Source organism: Haliotis rubra, unplaced genomic scaffold, assembly GCF_003918875.1.
Source record: "Haliotis rubra isolate DU_JTF1 unplaced genomic scaffold, ASM391887v1 Scf410, whole genome shotgun sequence".
NCBI classification, from domain to species: Eukaryota; Metazoa; Mollusca; class Gastropoda; order Lepetellida; family Haliotidae; genus Haliotis; species Haliotis rubra.
The window spans coordinates 98,810-106,136 of record NW_025767092.1 but is presented as its reverse complement, the minus strand read 5'-3'; positions in this window follow the sequence as shown (position 1 = coordinate 106,136).

Genomic DNA, 7,327 nt, shown 5'->3' with positions numbered 1-7,327 from the left:
AGACAAATGAAATTATATAAACAGTTAATTTACTGTCATAACATATAAAAAGCTCGCGCCTGTGAGATATCAACAAAACATTAGAAAAATAGCTCACACCAAAGCCTTCACCGAGTATTCACCCGAGAACCCGCTTCCAAGCTGAGCGAACCTATTTACTTGCGCACGTGCTATGAGCGCAGCCCAGCTGTTGAAACCCGTTTTCCCCAGAAAAGTCTGGGGAAAATTAGTGAAACGTTTGAACTCCGATTTCGCGAGTTTTTTTCATCGCGTTATTTTTCAACTTTATAAGTTGAATTTGCATTTTTGACGATTTGTTTCGGTATGTCCATACCGAAAGGTATCAGAATCTGCAAAGTTGTGTTTTACGTTGCATGTGACCTTTAAAAAGTTAGTTATAAATTGAGGCAAAACGGCCTCGCAATCCGAGCTATTTATATCTTTTAAAATGCCATATTTCCACGTAGTGTCATATGCTTTTCCAAGATCCAAAAAGATAGACACGGCGTGTTGTTTATTAATTAGAGCGTTTTTAACAAATGATTCCAAACGCACTAGGTGATCGACAGTACTTCTGTTTTTACGGAAACCAAATTGTATATCTGTTATAAGATTATTTATCATTCGTTCCATGGTTTTGCAAACACTGCTAGTTAGTGAAATCGGTCGATAATTGGACGGATCCGTATGATCACGTCCAGGTTTAGGTATTGGTACTACTACAGCGTCACGCCAGGATGAAAGAAATGTCCCTGACGTCCAAACATCATCAAACGTGTAAGAGCGTCTCTAAACTTGAATCTGGTAAGTGCTTCAGGAGCTCGTCATGCCGAAGACCCTGGCCGATTCCCGAAATGTGTGAAGACGATTTCTGGTATCTTCCGACGTGATATTGCTGGAATATTGCTAAAAGAGGCGTAAAACTCAACTCACTCACTCACAATGAATGGGGATAACTAATGTTGACGGCCATAATGACTGAAGACATTGTATATCGCAAATAATATTTTGCATTGTGTCAATACTTTAATTCACTGTATGATACTTGGAATCACACGAGACGGTAATTACGCTGTTGATGATCTCCACAACAAGTAATAGAACCAGATACTAAGGCCTACAGCGTTGTAGCCGATACCATACAATCACCGCATCAAAGACTGTAAAGGCTGAATAAAGGTACGACGTCATTTCAGTTGATAGAAAAGTTTTTTCATAAATTCTTTCACTACTTCACGTCAATGAGAGTTGTCAATTTTCAAACAATTGAGAATGTAAAAATTAGAGTGATGTCGTGAAAATGGAATTTTAAAGCTAAAATACATGAGCATATCACACACACACGCGCGCGCACGCTCACACACATACAGAGGCACACAAACAAACAAACATTTTGCATATATTAAGCAAACCAGTTTCTTATTGAAATATCATATGTGAAAACCTTAACGAATAATATTAGATTTAATACATTTTACAACAATCAGAGTACAGAAACAACTTTGTTTATACAAGGATATATATAATTATCATGTCGTTTAAACTATGCTGTTTGTGCCAAGGAAGGGCATCCACTGACAAGGTGTGGGACAGTCTCAGTAAATTCATTGCACAATCGACATTTCATGCAAATATTTTCTTTAAGAATAACATTTAGGCGATTGCGAGTGAGAAGTGACTGGTCTTGGGCAGCAAAAATATTATAATTATTATTTTTATATATATATATATATATTTTTACAGATTAAAGATTAAAATGCAGCAGAGAGGGTTCGGGTGATGTATTATTATTATTACTATTATGTTATATGAATATTTATATACCGCTATAGTCCATCCCAACTACATGCATGCTCAATGCGCTTTGTTTTTTCCCTCGATCATTGGATGTCAATCTCAACGGCACATTTTATTTTCAATCTCAACTCCCTGGGATCATACAACTCTGGCAGCCACTAGGTGCACCAAGTTAATGTGGCTTTCCAATCCTTACGAGGTACCCATTCACAGCTGGTTGAACTGGGACGCATAGTCACAGTATTTTGTCCAAGTTTACTGCACGTTGATGTACTCGCATCAACCAGGGCACAAGCAATTGCGCCACCATCTTTCGATCCATTTGTAAATATAGATTTCTTAGTAAGGTAAGTTTTTCTTTATTCAGTATCTTCTTGCTGATGAATCAAGTGATTATTATCAGATTTTTCAAGTTTTGTTAACGTCAGATTGGCTTTATAAATTGCCATGGAGAAGACAAAATGTGAATTTTACATTTAATGGAGAGGTCAATATGAACATCTTCAGTTGTCTCTTATATGTGAAAGTTGTTTACAGACAGTAAGGCGTTAAAGTTGAATTAAATACAATACATGATGAATACAAAGCTGCTGCAGAGTGGTATCTGCTCAACACACAAATAATGTTAAAAAGCAGAAAATGATAAATTGAATATGACCAAACTCAAAATGTAATATAACATCACAACACTGTACATTATCAAATGAGGATGAACTGTACATAGTGTCGTATTATGACTGGCAACAGTATAATACCTTCCAAAGGATAGAAAACAAGGAATTAATTTGTAAGTATTGTAACTTGTAAGCAATGCCTTGAGAATTAAGGCGTGTGATAGATCAGTTACACCTTCACTTCCCTGGTGTACTGACAAAATACATGCTAAAAAATGTAGCAACGCATTGTTTTAACACAAACAGTAATAGGGGAAATATATGTGGTTTATGTGTCAAAAACCTTTCACAGAAAATATGCAATAACACTTACAGATAGATACAGCCACCTTATGGATATAACACTGATGTTAACTCACCCAAACACGAGACATTGATGTGTAACGAGCAATGCTAGCTCAGAGATGTTCCCCACTTCCTTGAACAGTCGATACTGACTAATCCGGATCTCTGTTATTACTGGACCAGGCAACAGTCTTCCAATTGGTCACAACGTGAAAACGATGGATGCCTTTCCTGCTTAAGCTTCACTTGTCACGACCACTGCTTAGTCAGTTCTTCACAAGTTGTTGTGGTCAGAGAGGTTCCTGGTTAACGAGCGAACTTTTGTTTTGTCGTGTTTTGTTCGTCATCCCAAACACACAGTTGTTCACATAACATGAAAAAATCGCCATCTTGTCCATCAAATTTCATTGGAGAAATTGTCATATATAATTAGGCTTCAAATATCAGTGTAACTTTAGAAATGTTACAAATGTTCACAAAAACACCTTTCAAAAGATGAAAATTAACATTGATGGAACCGTCTTCATGGACATGGTATTTCTTCTCCTATAAGGGGTAGATAATGTCAATTGTTTCTTCTCAGAAGAGACATCAAACCTTTACGGAATTCCTTACCAAATGAGTAATAGAATATGAAGTTCATGGAACAGTTGAGCGTTATCAAAAAGGGCTGTAACTTGTGTCAAGTATGTGAAAGCTGCATTTGACACTCTATCAGTTAATACGAGTTGAACTGCAGTTGTGACATGGGTTATGACAGAGAAGGTTGTGATTGAAATAACGACCATGGTCAACTGGTCAGCTCCTCTATCATCCGCTCTGTGCATTCTCTGGCGCATTCTTCGCCTTGATATGATCAGAATGATGTTGCTCATTATGAGAATGATTAATGGAATGATGCATCTAAACACCAATGTCACTGGTCCCATGTAAGTATGGTAAGCTCTTGTACCAAATGGAATAATTTCGCATTTTCCAACCTCGAACAGCATCATGTCCAAACGTTCATTCCAAAAAGGTCTAGGGCAATATATAAGCCAGAGAGGGATGTTATAGGCAATAGTAAAGATGGTGATGGCACCAAGAATCTTGTTGACGACCGAGTCTCGCATGTACTGTTCAAAGCGGAATGGTAGAGCCACAGCCATGCTTCTCTGCACTGCTATTAGAACAGTCAGGTAAATCTCAAACATATAGAAGGGCATTCCAAACAGGAAAGGGAATGGATACAATATCCTATGTATTGTATCCGCTAGGTCATATCCAATACTTAATCCGCGTAATGTTGATGATATAAACACAAGTACAATGACGACGATGTCTAAAAGTGCAAGGTATTTCAGCAATCTCAGACCTTTGTTTATTCTCAGCATTCGATGAAGAACAATACTTCCCAGAATATTTCCAATAAACCCGCAGATGGCAATGCCAGTTGAAATTGATGCCAATATTTGAACACAGAAAGGATCGACGCTAGAAGTTGAAGAGTTCGTGACATTTTTAGTGACGTTTTCCAGTTGATTTTGTTCAGTCGTCATGATGTCCAATGGCATAAATCATCAATGTTAAAATGTTTTGTTTTCACAAGAAATGTTCTGTTGTCATCAAATGGCCACCATCAAGAACATACAATGATTTGTAGATATTTAGAAAACAATGCTATCAGATTATCGGTTATTGCACAAGATCACCAGAATAGCCATAAGCACATTGTATAAAGTTCACTATATTCCATCCACACACATCCCTGGTAACGATTCCGGTTGTATGGTTACACGTTTTCCATGTCATCCTACACTTACAACTTATCGCAATCCTTAAAGTTCAAACGGCCTTTCATTTGCATTATATCCATACATCTATCCACAAGATAATAAGATTAGCATAGGAGATACAGTCCTGTTGGGACATCTCAACTCCTTTGTGAATTATATGTCGACAAGCCTGATGGAAACCAATATATTGCATCAAAATGTGAAGGGAGTGTGGTGTCACAACAAAGCACTTGCTTGTCAATTGTAGGATGATCTCTTGAATGTATGAGTGGACAGATGCCACTGGAAGTGTTGTAGGAAAAACATTCATTCTTACACTATAATGTTTTCTGCATTGATGAGCTGGGTTGAATGAAATATCTAGGTATATGTATGTGATTATAAAGTGATTGAGTTTTCAGTTGTTTTGGGTGACTGGTTGGTTGGTTACGTGGTTTATTGGTTGGCTGGTTGAGATATTATTTTAGTACTAGTTGATTTGTTATGTGCTTGTTTGAGTAGTTGAGCGGCAGGTTGGTTGGTTGGTTGGTTGGTTGGTTGGTTGAGCGGCAGGTTGGTCAGTTGGTTCGTTGTTCGGTTTCTTGTTTGGGTCGCTGGTTGGGGTCGTTGGTTGCATGAGTTGGTTGTTGAATGTTTGAGCAGCTGAATGGTTGGTTGATTGGTTGGTTGCATGCGTGGTTAATCACCGGATTGTCTTGTCCAGACTCTATTTGTTTACAAACAATATCGTCCTGCTATGATACTGCTGAAACAAATGCATACATTGAGTGGCTGTTTGGTCGGCTGAGCGGTTTGGCTATCGTGCACGCTTACTGCAGTGTTTCGCAATGTAAATCAATATTACTTAGTAAAGCACAGTTTCATAAATCGTACTCAGGGGAACTGAGACCAGTATTACCATATAAATCCCATGGGCGCAATTAGCTGTTATCAACAGTGCTATTACATCTGCCATGATCAGTTTGATCTTCAGCAGGGGGTGATGTTGCCAAACAAAAAGGCTACCGATCGATGTTAAGCTCTCCAATCAAGCTATTCAATACCCTCGAACTTATGAAAATGAACGAATGAATATACCTTTACGCCGCACAGGCAGTTGTCAATATCGCTTTTCGCGGCGAGTTTTGAGGTCAGAGATAAGAATAGTGACGCCAGATTTGAACTATTCGTATGGATTCCCGTCTTGCCACCACCCCACCCAAACTGTCAAAACAATACCAAACAGGCATTTTATCAACAGTGGAGCAGTCCTGAATATATACTCATAGGAACGAATAAGGCGACACATGAAAGTACAACTTTTCCTTTATTTCTTTCCAGAATTACACTCACATTGCAATACATACCTTGTGAAGCAACCTGGAAAAGAATAAAGGAACACTTGTACTTTCATGTGTTCCCCTATTCGTTTCCTGGAGTATACTATGATTGAGTTACACGCGTATGTGATGGGATGGTAAATATAAACTGAGGGGCAAAAGAAACGTTCCCGATCATTTTTTTATCATAAAATGATACAAACACGTGCAATTCAATGTTGAAATGTTTTATATAATTGTTGAACATATTATGCAGACTGTCATTACAGAACAATTGAAACAATTTGCTGTAAGTAGAGTTTTTGTGACGTTTTTCACAGGAGGTTCAAATGTCCGGGTTTCGATCATGACAACACATGCACATCAGTACTGACAGAGTGTCTTTGAGTGTCCAACTCCTCAGTAGCGAGTGTGTCCACCTCTTGCAGCGATACATGCTGCCACACGACGTCGTGCAGAGTGCACAAGACGTCTGATCACGTGATCTGGGATGCGACGCCATTCTTCCTGTAGAGCTTGAGCCAAAGCAACAACGTGCTGTGCGTTCGTTCCGACGTCTGTAGACTCGTACCCGACCATCAGCTTTGTTCAACTGGAAGCGGCTCTCGTCACTGAAGAGTACCCGGCGCCAGTTCCGCGGCTGCCACTGCCGAACTCTACGTGCCCAAGCCAAGCGACGACGTCGATGTTCACGCGTTAACGTCACGCCCGGAATGGTCTGTAGGCTCTGATACCGAATCGGCGGAGTCGTCTGGATATGGTCCTTCTACTGACTGGATGGGTAAGGCTGGTTGTTGCTGATGACGTCACAGTCAGGAATCTGTTGCGCAAGTGAAGCACCCGTAAATGGCGGTCTTCCTGAGGGGTGGTTACGGGTGGTCTCCCTGTCCTAGGCCTGTCTGCAGTCCGACCTGTTGTTCTGAAGCGTGTCATCAGTCTGGTGATGGTTTTCTTGCTGCAACCCATGATTCTTGCAACGTGACTGTGAGAAGCACCCAGCTGCAACATCCCAATAGCTCGTTCTCTCTGTTCTGCCGTGAGTCGAGGCATGTTCTTTGTGTCCAACGTATTGAAGTGATGAATTCGAACAGTCGAGCATAATTTTTATACTGTACTTTCATACGGGTATGTTTCCACCGAAGCATGCAAAAAACGTGAATAAAAGCAATTTTCATGCTTACAAAAAACTCCACGTGGATTTCCTTTCTGTGAGACGTGGGGATGCGTTCGGGAGATGTGTTCCTAAATAAATTTCCGTCATAACGACAACAGAAGAACTGTTTTTTCAAATTTTACTTTGGGGACGTTTCTTTTGCCCCTCAGTTTACTATATTAGGAATTATACAGTGTATATAGTGTTATTTTCTAATACAGGATATTTAGCATCCCAGTTCACATAAACTGGAAACCCTTTTAACGTATCATTAATTTCTTTCATCGTAAAGAGTATGCTCAACGTTACCTAAAGGTCTTTTTA